This window comes from Mustela nivalis (assembly GCF_964662115.1).
Source record: "Mustela nivalis genome assembly, chromosome: 3".
Taxonomy (NCBI): domain Eukaryota; kingdom Metazoa; phylum Chordata; class Mammalia; order Carnivora; family Mustelidae; genus Mustela; species Mustela nivalis.
In genome coordinates this window covers 99,858,608-99,875,777 of record NC_139022.1, presented here as the reverse complement: position 1 = coordinate 99,875,777, position 17,170 = coordinate 99,858,608, and positions in this window count along the sequence as shown.

Below are 17,170 nucleotides of genomic sequence, written 5' to 3'. Positions count from 1 at the left end.
TAGCTAAGAAATCTCCCCCACTTCTTTCCTAATTCAGGTCGAATTGAATGTATGGCACTTCAGATGGAAGCATGGGACACCATTGCATTCTCACATCCACTCTGTCCTTTTAAGATACACTTGTCAATTAAATCTCTCTCCTTGCCCTTTGTACATTTTTCACTGCCCTCCTGCTTTTTTACTGCATTGTGTATTTTATTCAATTATTATTTGCCATATTTGAAGTTTTCCATTTCTCTAGGCCTATACTCTGTTAAATACAGCTGATAAGGGTAAGGAAATGACTAGTTCTGTGACAAAGCTTAGTTGTATGATTTGGGAGAAATTCTTAATCATTCATAAATCCACTCTAATTAGAATTTTCTTATTATCATTACAATGAAAGTTCTCTTGTCAAGGTCACCGATGCCATCCACATTGTTACGGTCAATGCTCAATTCCCAGGTTTGACAAATCTCATCCCTTCCTCCTCACTGAAAGTGTTTCTTTCACCTGGCATCCAAGAATCCACAATTCCTGGTTGTGCTTCTGTGTCTCTGGCTGCTCCATGTCAGTCTCTTTTGTTGGTGACTCATCTTCTGATTGTAAATGTGGGAGGGCTTAGTTCTTGTACCACTTCCCCATTTTCATTTACTTCCTTGGTGCTCTTTGCCTGTCTGATGGCTGTTAGTGCATCCAGCCTTGCACATTCATTGCCTTCTCTAAACCCAGACTTGGGGGACACCTGGGTGGCTCAGTCGGTTAAGCATCTGCCTTCGGCTCAGGTCTTGATCCCAGGGTCCTGGAATCGACTCCTGCATCAGGCTTCTGGCTCACCAGGGAGCTTGCTTCTCCCTCTGCCTACTGCTCTCTCTCAAATTCTGACAAATAAAATCTAAAAAAATAAAAATAAAACAATAATAAATAAACCAAAAAAATGAACCCAGACTTGGGGCACCTGGGTGGCTCATCGGTTAAGTGTCTGACTTTAGCTCAGGTCATGATCCCAGGGTCTTGGGATTGAGCCCAGTGTTGGGCTCCCTGCTAAGCAGGGAGTCTGCTTCTCCCTCTGTCCCTCCCTCTGCTCATGCTCTCTCTCTCTCTCTCAAATAAATAAATAAAATCTTAAAAAAAAAAAAAAACAACTTTATCTAAATCCAGACTTAGCTATCTAACTGGCTACTTGATATCACCTCTGAACATCTAATAAATGACTTAAACTTGCCCTGTTTGAAAGTGAATTCCTGACTGTCCCATCAAATGGATATAACCTACATCTTTCCCATTTCAGATTATAGAAACTCTTTCAGTTACTAAGCAAAATTAAAGTTATCCCATACTCCTTTCTCACTCACATAAGCACTCCCTCACCCCAAGGTCTTTGTACTTGCTCTTCCCTCTACTGGAGATGTCATTTTCACAGATACCTGCATGCCTCACTTTTTTGCATTGTTGAAGTCTCTGTTCACAGGTCAACTATGCAAGATAGTCTTTCCTGACCATGATACTGACAGTATAGTGATACGCACAGTCTCTGGAGCCACACAGCCCAGATCTGGATGGTGGCTCTGCCATTTCTTCACAGACAATGAAACCACCACACTCAGGGGCTCTGCCCATAGGTACATTTCTGATCAATGGAGAGTGCCTGTTCTTTCCTTCCAATTCAGCAATCGAGGAATTACTCCGATAGGAAAAAGATAAAATCAGAATGATCTTATGATATGCAGCACAGGTGACAACAGTTTCATTTTCATCTTCTAGAAATAGCTGCTGTAATTAAGGAAAGCTCTGCCATGAAAGTGAGCTACCCAAGATGCACACATTATTTATTTAAGGTATAATTTTCTGTCTCTTTCACAAGGAAACATACCATGCTGCTTCTTAGTGACAGAGGAGCCATGTCTTTAAAACTCCGAAGTAATTACTGACAAAAGAACACCAGTGGATTTTATCTCACAACCAAACAAACAGTGGCTGAGGCCATTTCTATTCACAAAGTTGATTAAATAAATTTGGCTCTATTCTCTTTTATTTTCCTATTTGGCATTGTAGAACTAAAAGAGGGGAAGGAAAGGGCAAACTTCCAAATAACCCTTAATTTCTGTTTTCTTTATTTTTAAAAACAATTTTAACACACACAGACATGCATTTAGAAAACTGTACAGAAAGTTCATCATGAGAACATAATCTTGAAAGCTGAATTGTTTTTATTATTTATTAACTATGTAATAGGGGTTAGGGACAATTTTGATGAAAAATGGATATCAAACCAGAGCAGAAGCCAATTTTGTGATTTTAATGTTGAACACAACGAGAGGATGGAGCCATGTGGAAAGATGAGGGAACAGCTCCAACTGCAAATTTGCATCATTTATAATGTCCATCTATTTGACACAGTTGTGTTTATTTTGTTTAGTGTGTGCGTGGTGTCATGCTGCAGAGAAATTAGTGGTTTTTCTAGCTCCTTTCTAAGCCAGGCAGGCCATATCCTGCTCTAAATGCGTTATTTACCCAGGAACTACCCCCACCTTCAGATTCCAAAACCACTGACCTCCTTAGACCTGTCAGAGAGTAATCTCCTTTGCTGAGCAGTGCCATTTTGTAAAAAATAGAAACTATCATTTATTTAATGGCTTTCATTTATTATTTAAAACATAGATGAAAAGTTTCCTAAATAAGAAAATAGCCCTTCCTATAGAATGTTTCATTTTAACCTTCTTTGTCTCTTGGCATTTATTTCAGTTCTTTAAAATTGTAAATATTACTTTTCCATCTAGAGGTGAAGAAACTTAGACACAAGTAATTCAATAGTGACTAATTATTTTTTTAAGAGAGAAAGAGGGCAGGGGTGAGGGTGGGCCAGAGGGAGAGGGAGAGAGAGAGAATCTCAAGTAGGCTCCATGCTCAATACAGAGCCCCACGTGGGAATCAGTCTCGTGACCCTGAGATCATGACCTGAGCCCAAATCAAGAGTCAGACTCAACTAAGTCACCCAGGTGCCCCAATAGTGATGAATTCTTAAAGCCAAACTCTAAGGCATGTGCTGTGGTATCTCAATATTTGTCCTTAGAAAAAAGTTTTAATTTAAAAATCCTGTCTTAGAGGGTTTGAACCTGCTTTATGTAGTTTCCATTGAAAGTTCACCCCTATATCTGGCCTTGTTGTTGTGTGTTTCGATACTGACTTTTAATTTACTCTGTTATATAACAGATGCTTTGAACATCAACTTTGCTTCCACAGAAGTTTGAACATCAACTTTGCACAAGACACTGTGACTCAACATCGAGAGGGCTTTTTATAAAGCAGTGAAACATGGGCCCTTATTAGCTGTTCCCCTTCTGGTGGTTTTATACTATGTATGTGTTCAAATAGGGAGACTCTGTTTGATCTAGGTGCTGTTTAAACCCCTTAGAATAATAAGCTGGGATCGTGGGTTGTACAGACGGAGAAGGCAGGCTATATACCATGTATCCGTTCATTTAATACATAGTTCAGAGTACCTTCTATGTGCCGTACAGTGTCCTAGACGCTGAAAATACAAGGATAAAGGCCTGAAATGCCTTGCGGAATTCACATCACAGTTCATATTAGCATCTGCTCCAAACGGACCTGACAGGTGGGTTCTGACCTGCAGTCTACACAGATGCCGTAGATAAACATTCTCAAACTAGGAAGCTGAATAAAGCTCAGCCCCTTTCACTCCAGTTTATGAACTCAAATGTACTTAAAGAGCAGAGTCTGCAGTTAGAAAGCTTAGTAGCTTCCAAAGTAATGGTAAAAAATAATCAAGATCTCAACTAGAATTTAACTAATCAGTTATGCCCAAGTATTGACTTTTAAAACATTTTCTCTTCTGTCTTAAACATCAGGTAGTATGATATTCTATGGGATCTATTTTTACTACACAATTTTTTGTCTTTACTCCAGAACTTCTCAAATATTTAGTAAAGGTAGTAGCAGTGGAATTCGCGCATGTTCATGTTTTTCTTTCATTAGTAGCATGGTAATTATGTTTACTCAAGTCACAAACTGGGCTTTGTTGAAGCAGTGAACTGTGGAAGACCTTACCAACAGGTGTTGAAACTCTGCCATATGTGCAGAAGGAGACTTGGTAATGTTTCAACATGATACCATTACATCACCAGAATAAATGATGTTTGGTCGGGTTGCCTGAGTTGCTCAGTCGGTTAAGCATCTGCCTTTGGCTCAGGTCATGATCCCAGGGTCCTGGGATTGAGCCCTGCATCGGGCTCTCTGCTCAGTGGGGAGCCTGCTTCTCCCTTTCCCTTTATTCTTCCTCTTCCCTTGTGTGCTTTCTCTCCTCTCTCTCTTTCAAATACATAAAATCTTAAAAAAATTTTTTTTTTTTAATTTAAAAGAGAATGATGTTAGGTGGATTCTATTTGTAAATTCTGTTTTATAGGGGCATCTGAGTGGTACAGTCTGTTTAGGGTCCAACTCTTGGCTTCAGCTCAGGCTGTGATCTCAGGGTTGTGGGATCAAGCCACCTGTCAGGCTCCACTCACAGTGGGGAATCCGCTTGAGTTTCTCTCTCCCTCTCCGCCACCCTCTTCCACTCTCATACATGCTTGTATGCTCTCAGTCTCTCAAATAAAGAGATCTTAAAAAGTTCTATTTATAAATAAAAAAGATTGATTAGGTAACATTATCAAAGTCCTAAATGCTCAAAATGGAAAGGCCAGATCCAGTCCTGCACCTTTCTAAAATTAACCATGATAAGCATTTCCTGAGCACTTATTATATGCTTAGCGCAGAGATGAGATGCTTTTTACTAATGAACTTCATTCTCCCTATAATAGTTTAGGGAAATTAACATACCTCTCCCAGTTTTATATTCTTAGAATCTGAAACTCAAAGATATTAACTAATTTTCATAATCTTACAGATCTGATGAAAAATAGGGGGAATTTAAACTCAGGGAGTCTGACGCAGAAGTCCTTGCTTTCAAACATTATGTTATATTGATCCCGATAACCACTGAGAAATATATATGGGTCCAGTACTTAATAGCCTGTGGTCCCAGACAGCTATAAATAGTGGTACTACAAGTTGAGAGAGTGGGTTTTGTTTTTGTTTACTATAGAGCAGTACTCGTGAGATAGCAAAGGAAGAGAACCAGTTTGAGGGGGAAGGAGATTATGTACTAATTCTGGGATGTGATGAATGAGAAGTAGCTGTGACACTTAGGAAAAATGTTGGATAGGAAGTTGGACAGATGGAATGCAACCAGAGGAGGGGAGAAATGTGAGAAATGTCCTTAGAAGTGAAGCCAAGGTCATAAGTGGTACCACGTAAGAAAAGAATAAAGAGTAAGAGAAGAAGAGTCAGGACCAAACGTTAAAGAGTTCACCCTTAAAGTCCTCAGAGAGGAAGCTGAACCAGCAGTGCCTCTGGGATCTGTTATGGATATTGGTTCCCGTTTAAATAAAACGGAAGGGAGGTTTGGCTAACCATGCAAGTATTATTCCTATTTTTAAGATAAGACAGTGGAGGCTTTGAGAGTTGAAGTTATTTTCCTGAAGGAAGAACTAATAACTGGTACAGATATATTTGTGATCCAGCCCATTTATGTCTAAAGCATATACTATTCCTAATAAATCATGCAGAAAGAGCTGATATTTGTAAAAGTGCTTTGTAAGCTGTCAAAAGCTACACAAATACAGATCGTGGTTACAGTAAATTAGTTATTTTAACCATAGCCTATAAAGTTGATGTTATCTTTACTTCCTGACTATAATGTTAAAATGGAAGTCTGATGTAACAGTGAAGCAAAATTAACTGCACACACTAGCTTAGCAAATAGATCTTGTTTGCTAAATCCTGGGTACATCTTTTATCATAGCCCACTGAGAATCCTCCCTTCTTGCCAATTAATAGGCTTTTGATGAGACCATTTTAGATACATCCAGAGACGTATTATAAATTTTAATTTGTTCTATTTATTTAATGAAAGTTACTGAGACTAATTCTCATTTTCTCGCAAGTGAAAACAAAAAAAGATTTCCGTTTAATTAAAATTAATGACCTTACATTAACAAAGATTCTTGAGTTCAGAGATGAGATTTAAGATTTAGTGTAAAAGGGTTTCCCAGCACAAGTGTAATAAATTTGAAGCCCATTTTGGCAGTCTGATGATAATTTTCTCAGCAAATTTCAGTTCTTTTATCCCTAGAACAGTGAGGAGAGACTACAGTATGCTAGCACAGAATATGGGACTCTTTGTAGCCAGTGACACTGCTTTGGTTTTGGTCTCCTGCCTCATTTATGCCTAACCATAATATATTACTTATTTTGAAATCTTTGCCTTAATGTGAATGGGTAAAAAAGGAGAGGAATATGGAATTTATATACCATAAAATCCACCCTTAATATTGTGTCATTTTGTGCACAGTCAAGCTTTGGATATTAATGGGAAAATTAAATTAAAGGTTTTAACATAAAACCAGAAGATTAAGCAAACAGCAAAATATATTTTCCTGTGCATGCCTATTGAGTATACCCCTTGTGTAAAGCCTCCCTGGCATCCTTAAAGCTCTATGTATAATTTATTAGAAAAGCAAAAGTAAAATCTCCTTGGTGCTAAATTGCAGAAATTACTTTTTCTTAAAGTCAATGGGCACAGTAAGATTTTTTTTTTTTTTTTTTTTTAATAGCTGAGATTCTAGGACAAATCCTCTCTCTAAAGACTCTCTTCTAATCTAAGGTCAAATTTCACTTCACAGATACCATAAAAATTAAAAGGCAAACAAGTGAGAGAAGGCACTGTTTTTTTGTTTTTGTTTTTGTTTTTTCCCTAAAATAAGAGGTCACCTGGTTTGGCAGGCTGCAAGGCAGGCCTCAGTCTATGTTCCAGTCCAATACAGCAATTTTGTTTGTAAAGAAATACTCTGCCTAGAAGGGGCAGATGAAGGAAAATACCCACAAAGTGAAGTCAGATACCATATTTCCCAAGAACTTCATGCACTTGGCTCTTAAGTGATTTGAAAATAAGAATTAAAAAAAAAAAAAAAAAAAAAAGTTACTGCAATGCAGGAAGAAGAATGGGTTGAGATGGTCTGTTGAAGAACTATAATACCCGTTCAGTCAGGAAATACTGCTTTAAGGGGACTCTCTGGGGAAGTCCCCTGGGAGGAGTGGGTGATTTCTTGCTCCAGAGCACAGAAAGAGGGAAAGGGGCAGTTTTCTGTTCTCACTTGTCTGTTGAGCCTCATTGTCATGGTGGTGGTGTTGGACCAGGACACAGAAAGGTGGATTGGCCCAAGGCTGACTGGTTTTATTCACAAGCAGCAAGTTTTATTTAAAAGAATTTTTTTTAAAGAATGTCTGAGATAATGCCTCCGGGTGTTGCGGGGAGAGGTGGGGGAGGGCTGTGCTAAGAGTAATCACGCACCAAAGCTTGCCAAAGCTGCCAACATTTAGGGAGCTCTGCGACAGGGATGACAGCCGACAACAGTATCCAGGCTTGTTCTGATCTTCCAGGACTCATCAGGCTTCACAGCTGTGCTTTCTCAGAAGCCCTCGGACAGGAAGAGAATAGTTAATTTACCCTGAGCACACAAGTCAGGTTCAGAAAGCAACAGTGGAGAGGCTAAGAGCAGGGCTTCTAGGTTGCTGGTTCCTCCCATGCTGCCCCAGGGGCCCTTTCGAAATCAGGAAAACTGCACGTGGTGTTGTCGTGTGCTCGGAGTGACTGTGGAAAGAAAAAGCTCACTTGCTATGAAAGCTCTAGTTCGTATTCACGTAGTTCATAATCCAGCCTTTTCCCAGAGGACAGAATGAGGAGTGTGTAATTATTTCTTTGGAAAAAAGAAACCATTTACTTCACATCTGCTCGGCACCAGGCACTGTGCTAGGCTGGTGAGAAATAGCAAAAAAACAAATGCGTGGAGTCCTTGCCCTTGATAAGATTAATTTATGGTATTCTGCAAGGCATCAGACAATGACATGCCTGTCTGTGTCAGTAAACACAAAATATGATAGGGCCTCGGAACAAAAAGCACGAGTGCAGTGACTGATGATAGCAAGGACACTTGATTTAGCTGAGGAAGGGTCCTTTCGGCACAGACAGAAACGTAAGGAAGCATCAACAAGGCCCAGGCTATACAGAGTAGCCTGGGTAATATGAGGAGCCTAAGGAGAGGGGAGACCTCATGACCTCTAGAACCAAGAGGAAACAGAAACTATGTAAGAGCAAGAAGTTAAAAGGAAAGGTGAAAGGTGTTAGCATGGCTTATGGGAACTAATAAGCAGAGGACGGAAGGGAGTTGCCTTGTGAGGAATTAATAAGAAAAGTCTCCTCATATCCCCCTTTCTTGTGACATGGGAACAGAGGAAGCAGGCCAGGGAACATGTAGACTTCATCACTCTGATGCCAAAGGAGCTCAAACTCTAAAATAATGGTTAAAGCAATTGTCCATGTGGATTTACCTCATGTAGCGATTCCATTTCTCTGTGCCCTGATTGACCATAAGGCATCACAGTTAATCAGTAGTCATATTTCTAATACATGTATCTTCATCTTGGACCTATCTATCCTGAATCACCTGGACACATCTCACAGTTGACTTGTTGAGAGACTTGGCACAAATGACCCTTTTGAGACACAAATCAAGTAGAACTTATCTGTTATTGTGATTACTTATTTGATGCATTCTCTCTAGAGCATAGTATAGAATGTTAGAACAAGCAATACGCAAGGTATCTGGAGTTTCCCAGCTCTTCACAGGAGGTTCTTTTGATAATCTGTCTGTCTAGACTGAAGTCCTGCCAGGAAGCTCTAAGACTTACCAAGCCTCTCCTACCATCTGGCAATGGTTTTTCAAAACTCACCTTTCATATGGTGTTAAGTAGATCTCATACTTGGGGTCTTGGTAAAGTTCCTTAGGAGCACAAATGCATTTTTGACATGTTTTTGAGCATTATACAAGTCCAGTTTCATAGCAATAGACTGCAGACTGGTGTAGTCAGCTCTCCATAAGACCTGAGAAAGGCTGAATATGGTAGACCAGGATGGGGCTTGCCATAGTCACTTCTTATGGGAACAGACAGAAAAATGTACTCAGCCAGCTTTTCAAAAAGTCTTTGTTGGCTCTCCTAGTTGAAAAACGTGCAAACTGGTATAGGTATTGCTTGATTCTGAACTCAAACTTGACCGCATATCTCAATTAATGTTTCCTCTAATTTCCTCGCCTTCTGGTAGGAAAAGGACTATAGCAGTTTCAAAACTCCTGTCATCCATCTACAAAGCCCTGAAGAAAATATGGAAGGTTTCTTTTTAACCCCTACATTATGGTAAAGAAGAATTTTTCTTTCTCAGGATTTTTAGTGTTTCTTTTAACATTTTTAGGGGTGCTTGGGTGGCTCAGTCAGTTAAGCATCTGTCTTTGGCTCAGGTCCTGATCCCAGGGTCATGGGATTGAGCCCTGCAATGGGCTCCCTGCTCAGCTGGGAATCTGCTTCTCCTTCTCCCTCTGCCTCCTTCCCCCATTCATGCTCTGTCTCTGTCTCTCTCAAATAAATAAATGAAATCTCAAAGAAAAGGGAAAGAAAACAAGTATTTTTATAAATGGGGAAAAATTAAGAAGAAGAAATGAAAGAAAGAATTGCTGGAGAAGCAACCAAAAAATGTCTGCTTCACTCCCATTTTAACTCTGTCAAAGAAGGATGTTGATTTCTTGTTTGTTATTTCTGAGGGGATGAAGTGTAGCAGAGATGCTAAATGGAATAAAAGTCATTCTGTTGCTTCCTAGTTTGGAATTTGGGCTACCTTACTTGTTACCTCTTCTCTCTCTCTGCCCCCATGGTCTTCTCCGTCTTGGATATGTGGCCTCCAGAATTCAGCCAAAAAAGGAAATCGGAAGTTAGGGTCTCCATTAGCCGGAAGACTGTGAATCTACTTCCTGATCTGGGTCAGAATTCCGTCCACTTGTATGACACAGGCTAGCTAGAGATACCCATTCAATATGGCTGCCAGTCTTTTTATCCATTGGATGGTCTGGGTAGGAAATTAAGTAATAGATTGGCAGGACTGTGAGGCATAGGGGCTTTCTGGCCATAGCGATTGCCCTGGCAGACTTGAGAGTACACAGGGAGATTCAGAAGGAGAGAGATGACACTAAGAATCAGTACTTTCTAAGGCAGTAACTTCCTTCTTATCTCCTATAATGCTTGTCTTCTATTAGGGACATTCTTAAGGACTGTGGACCAAGACTTTTCTCTGGTTATAAAATCCAGTAATTAAACCAAGGGATGGATAAATATCTAAAGCTTCTATAATTTGTCCCAAGGTTATCTTCTGGTGATTGCTGATACAATGCCAACTTGTCTCCTCAAAAGATGTCCTACAATATTGTAAAATCTCTGCATGAACATTTCCCCCCTCCATAACTACCATCTTTAACTACCTATTTTCAACTAGTTTTTCAAGAGTAAAAGCATTTTCTCCTTCCTTCTAGAATCCTGTTGATAATATTGAATCTCTTCTTATGGAAAGAGATTGGGGGTGCCTTGGTGGCTCAGTCAGTTAAGTGTCTGACCATTGATTTCAGCTTAGGTCATGATCTCAGGGTCATGGAATCAAACCCCTTGTCAGGTTTATGCTCAGCAGGGAGTCTGCCTGAGATTCTCTCTCCCTAACCCTCTGCCCCTCTCCCTGATCTGGTGCACATGCTGTCGCTCTCAAATAAATAAATAAGTCTATAAAAAAAGAAAGAGAAAAGAAACTAGAGTAGACAGTGTATAGCAGAATAGTTTAAATTTCAAACTCTGCTATCAGACCATAGTTCTGGTCTCTCTTAGCAACTTGCAAGCTCATATCCTTAAGCAAGTTACTTAATGTTCCTGAGTGTTAGGTTTTTTTTTTCTTTCTTTCTTTCTTTTTTGGGAGTGTTAGGTTTTTTTACCCATAAATAAAAATAATTATAAGCTCATTACCAAAGGACTGTTGTGAGAGTTTAAAAAGATTTGTGAAGCCTCTAGTCTGTGATATATGTTCAAAATATGTTAGCTGTTATTAACTTTGTGTCTTCAGTGGCAGCAAGCACAGGACCAGAAAAATAAATATGTATTTGATTGTATAGAACCAAGTAAGAGATCTGCAGCTGTCTAGGTATTTAGAACACAATGCAAGGAAAGCATCAAGAAGCAAGTAAACCACTGCATTCAGATAACATGTTTTTAAAAAGGCGTGTCCCTAGAGAAACTTTCACATCTTCAACTAGTCATGAAGAAGTGTGGTCTTTCCTTCGACCATTCCCTTGACTAGCTCCTTTTCCTCATCTGCACTGGTTTCTGTGAATGCTTAGGAAATCTCTAGACATTTTCTTTTCCTGTATAAATGTGCTAAATTTCTTTGAATAAAATCCATTCTCTTTTGTCTGTTTCCTTTATGTTTTACAGAAAAACCTATAGGTTTTTGTGGCTCAACCATGGTATCTGTTTAATTTGGGAGGGGAGGGATGTATTTTATTTCTGTCATGGCTTATTAGAGTGATGAAAGAGTGCTAAGTGTGGATTGCACATCCTTTATTCCCTAATTGCTAGAGAGAAAACAGTTAAGGACAAGCAGAAAATCTCCTTAGACTCACCCTGCTGCTGCTCAGAATCCACATGGGTTTCATGCCCTTGTGCTCACTGTTGAGGGGGATGAAGAGTGTCATCAGCCTTTGACCATGGTCCTAGCCTGTTCAGTCAGTCACCAACTTTACAAAATGATAGGAAACGATAAAGTCAAATTAGAGGAGAGGAAGAGAGAGAACGGGAGAGAGACAGAAACAGAGACAGGGAGGGAGGGGGGAGAGAGAGAGAGACAGGAAGGGAGGGAGGGGGAGAGAGAGAGGGAGACACACAAATCCAGCAAACTTTTATTTCCACATTTTGTCTACTCTTGAAGCTTATTTTATTTGGACTTCAGTTGCATCAATCTTCATTTTTAATTACTTTGTAGAAGATAGTCAATTTTTTTTTCATGGTCCAGGTGATAAATCTTCACAGTCTGTTGGGTTTTTCAAAGTTGTAAATGGCTAATTTATTTTACATTTATTTTTCTGCCAGGGTTGAAGGGTCATATCTGACTTTGCATTTGGCACGAACTTTTAGCGCCTTTTCTGCGACAGCATTTATTCTCTTCACTGACAGTGACTCCCTCAGAAAGCTCATGAATATTAAAAGCTAGCATCTGGTAGTTGACTTTATCTTCTTGTTGTGTCCTATGAGCAGAGGTATATCTCCCCAGCCCTCTGTGAGAACTGAGGAGCTTCTCCCAGATCCTGAGGACATTGGTGGCTCACGGCACTTAGCAGAATCCCTCTGTAAGTGATGTTAGCAGTGGGAGTTTCTTCCAAGGGGAGGTCAAACCCTCTGTCTTCCACCTGGACACCCTACCCTGATCAGCACAGGCTTATGAAAGTCAGGCCCTTTGCCTCAAAGGGAATGCTTTAGAAGAACATCCCATTTCTGTGGGGTTGACTGAGGCCTTTCTTGGGACTAACTATTTCTATCTCTTTTTCAAATGTGTTGATCTTGAGAGCATTCTTCAAGGAACTACTGTCTTTATAGGTGTGAAGGAGATGATTGCCACTGAGAAGATAGTTACTCAGTTCTCAAGAAGAATGGTCCTCCTACACAATGGTGGGCAGCACAGGGAGGCACTGGGGTCAGTCAGGAGGCAGTGGGAGAGGGAGGTCCCATGAGCAAGAAGGGTTAATGGGATTTTCAAGCCAAGGGACAAATGAGGCAAGTTTTGTAAAAAAAAAAAATGTCTACTCACTGCTACAGAGGCTGCCCTTACATGCCCGTTACCTGGCCCTAGGGTGGTGAGGACAGGTGATTTGGGGTGTAGACTCTGGATTGTTAGGTTTGTCTTTAAAAAGCACACTTGTGGGTAGACCTGGGTGGCTCAGTGGGTTGAGCCTCTGTCTTCAGCTCTGGGCATGATCTCAGGGTCCTGGGATCGAGCCCTGCATCTGGCTCTCTGCTCAGCAGGGAGCCTGCTACCCCCTCTCTCTATCTGCCTGCCTCCCTGCCAAGTAAAAATTAAAAAAAATCTTTAAAAAGCACACTTGTAGTCAGAGTAGTTACTATATCTAGAAATTGGACAGCCCCCCTAGTGCTGGCCAGGCCCCAAATGGCAAAGCATCGGAATACAGAAAATGAAAGTCAGGTCTGAGACAACTTCCTATGCATATATCTTCATCTCAGATTCTGTCTCCCCAGGAACCATATCTACGGTGTCTTTCATCTTGATACCCACAATGCACCATGTATAGGCTCATAGTCCTCCGAAGGTTGTAAGGGCAAATGCTTAATAATTGAGTTTTCAAAAAAAAAAAAAAAAAAGCCTTAATCAGTGGCAGTTGCCAGTTTACATGGTGTAATGCTTCTGTCATGGGTGATTTCAAGCCATTATTGATGTCACTGCCAGTGAAGCTGGGAAGAGATGCATTTAGTCGGTCCTGAGGAGCCCATGGGAGCTGGCTCCAGCATCTCACTGGCACATCCTCAGAGAGAAGCAAGACGTTTTTATGAAGCATTTTCACCAGCTAGGTGATAGGAAAACACTACATCACTAGGACTTCATGAGTTTTCCTGCTAATTCCTTGCATACTGTTTCCCACATGTTGTAGGTTTATAACACAGTTTTCTCCAGGGTTTGTTCTAACTTAATTTGGAAACTGTTTTTGGGAAGGCCATACTTTATTTAATGATTAATGAGAAAAAGACAATGTAATTTGTTTTCACGTATTTCTTTAGAAGTCTGCACTCAAAAATCATGAAGGGTAAGAAAGACTCTTAAATCACTAAAGCTTTAAATATACCTTACACAATCTTGTTTGTACAAAAATACAAGTTAAATATAAACATAAAGCAATCATGGTAATTTTATTCAAATCTGTTTCATGTGATCTCCAGTTCTATATAAAAGTTTCTCAGTTCTGTTATTTGTGAGAAGATCAGTACCAGATTGAATTACTATCTCTTGGCATTAGGCCCTTAAAAGCTTAGTTCAACATTAATCCTTCACACGATTAAATGCATTTCCTAATTAGAGGTTACCTAAATGTTGGAGAAAACAAATGAGAAGGGCAGAATGTTCATAAACCAACAAATAGCATGGCTATAACGTATCATAGAACATGAATACATCTGTAGAGTAAGCGTGTATTGCATACACACATGGATGCCTGCTTACACGTGAGCCCATACACCCACGAGTGCTCACATATCTAGTCATAAAGCAAGGCCTAATGGGATGCAGTTTCTGGATCATTCTTTTAGTTGTGCATTTTTTTCCTCCCTTGCCATCCTACCCCTTTTGAAGACAGTATGAAGACGATAACCAAAATCTTCAAGGTATCTTTTTCTCAAGTGTAGTAAATTTCTCTGCCATGTCCTATGTCAAGATAATCAGCCTTTTCTGAGCCTACGTTGTAATCAGAACTTGAATCCTTGAAGACATTAATCCCAAGGCTATTCAGTACCTGAAGGGAAAATTCAAGAGATGCCTTGTTAATTTCTGAAACAGGACTCCACCAGCACCGAAGGAAATAATTTAATACACCATGTTTTTGTTTTTGTTTTGGCTTTGGTTTATACCTTGTGCAATCTTACATGAGGTCTATCTGTACCATCCCTTTGACTAACTCTAAGATAACATGGCAGCAGCTTGTTGCCCTTTGAATTCTCAGTAACCAGGAATTTCTTACCTAAAATATCTAAACTCCTTAATATAGTGTTAAGAGGATTTCCAGAATCAGGTCTCATTAGTGGTGCCTCTGTACAGTTTGATACCATTAAATGTCTTAGATCTTCATCCCCTATTGTCTCACACATATATTATAAGTGGTACAGCTATCCTTGACTACAAATACAGGCACCGATGAAAGCTATGTTACTCTGTGCAAAAGCATCTTTGTCATGGTCTTTTCCTCAAGCTGCTGTGATACTCTTCTCTGCCAATGCAACAGAATAGCCTGGAACAGGATCTTTTGTTTCATATTTTTAATTAGAGCAGTCCCTGCTACTGTATGTGTTCTTGTGAAGTTAACCAAGTGAGCAGGTGCTCCAAGCTGGTGGTGTCTTAGGAGGGAACTCCTCTGTAGCCAAAACCCTGTAACTTGTATACCATCTAGGTGATCATAATTTTCTAAGAAATACTTTACCAATATTGTCTTTTGCTTTCTAGAATTTGTAGCCACTGTGATTGGATACCAGGACTGAACAAGAATAGTCTCAATTCACCTTGTAAGCCAGTAACACTCTGACTCCGTGTTTTCTACTATGAAGAGAGTATTTCCTCTGGCAGTGGCAGAACCCTCAGGAACAACTTTTATTTCTCTTGGAAGATGTCTGTCATGTTTCTTAAGAATGTAGTTCCATCCCTTTTCATTAAAGACACCATCTTGGGGCGCCTGGGTGGCTCAGTAGGTTAAGCCTCTGCCTTTGGCTTAGGTCATGATCTCATGGTCCTGGGATCAAGTTCCGCATTGAGCTCTCTGCTCAGCGGGGAGCCTGCTTTCCCCTCTCTCTCTCTGCCTGCCTCTCTGCCTACTTGTGATCTCTCTCTGTCAAATAAATAAATAAAATCTTTTTAAAAATAAAAATTTAAAAAATCCCACCATCTTGGAAAGTTCACTAATCCTTTATTTTGCAGTGTCTCTTCTGCTGTGCATCCTACCTAGTAAAATTTTTATTTCAGACTCTGTCCTTTTTACTTCTGTAAGTATGATTGGGTCTCTTTCAGATCTCCTGAGCTTGTACTTAACTCAGTCTTTCTTCCAGCTTGTTGAGTGGGTCAGCTGGCGCACTGTCCATGTTTTATTTCTTACTCTGGATGGTAGATACATGGTGTCTTCTTTATATTACATATATTATATTATATGACATTGGTAAATTTTACATTTCTATTTGATGCACTTTTCTATGTGTGTATTGTATTTCCAAAATGAAACGTTAGATGGTTCAAGAAATCATACGAGCTCCACATTCGAAACATCCCCAATTCAGATATTTCTCATCATTTCCACCATTTCTATCCCCATCCAACCCTTCATCGTTCCTTAACCTGACAGTAGTCAGCACCACCCCACTGGACTTGCTTCTTCTGTCCTTGTCCCTCCAGTCCACTTTGAGCTCATAAGCTAATGACCTTGTTTTCAAATCCAAGTTGGATCATGTCATTCCTCTGCTCAAACCCTGATGGCCTCCCATCTAATTAGAGTCAAAGTCAAAGACTTTTTGTATCTTCTATAGCATTAAAAGTGATGATTTCTATAGCAAAAAAATGATCCGACATCCTCTTATCTCGAACTTTTTTCTTCCAACTTGTTCCCTCTACATTAGCTACACTGGCCTCCCTGGTGTACTCCTAAATTCCTGCTTGCTCACCTTCCTCAGAAGCTTTGCACCCCAAATAGCCTATGTCCCAAATACTCTTCCCATGTGGCTCCCTTGCATATCCCCATCAACTCTAAATTCACGTTTTATCTTCTTTGTAAGACAATCCTCATTTCCTGGGTTAAATTAGTGTCCTCTCATAGGCACCCATATTCGCTTTTCTATTTTTTTCTGTTTTTTTATTTTTTTGTGTAGTATTTGCCACCATCAGTCAAACTGTGTATTTTATACTCATTTGTCCTTTGTCTTCCTCAACCTGAACATAAACTTTGTAAGGGAAATGATTTTAATCACTTTTAAAAAATTAATAGCTTGATGCTTTAGTGTCTATATCATGGTCTCATGTGAAGTATGTACTCAGTAAATATTTGTTGAGTGAATACTCTTAAATCATTATTCTCTACTTTCAGGTAATTTGTCTTCTTTGAAATTAAAAAAAAAAGCCTCTATTGTTTATTTCAGTGGCTTGTACATAATGTGCAATTAATAGCTGTTTGCTGAATGAATGACTCCTTGCCTAGCTAGTGGCAATGTAGTCCTGTTTTCCTAATGGTTACAGATGGGGAGTAGGAGTATGCACTCTGATGTTCTATTCTTGGCTTTTTCTCTGACTGCATTCAATATGCATGAATATTCATTAGCTGTTTATTTTGGGACTGAAAGATCAAACACTCATTTAGTAAACATGTTGGTTTGGAAAACACTGGACAAGCCACTGCCGATTAAAACAAAGACCACATATTCTTGCAGGCTCCCAAAATATGCCTATAAAATG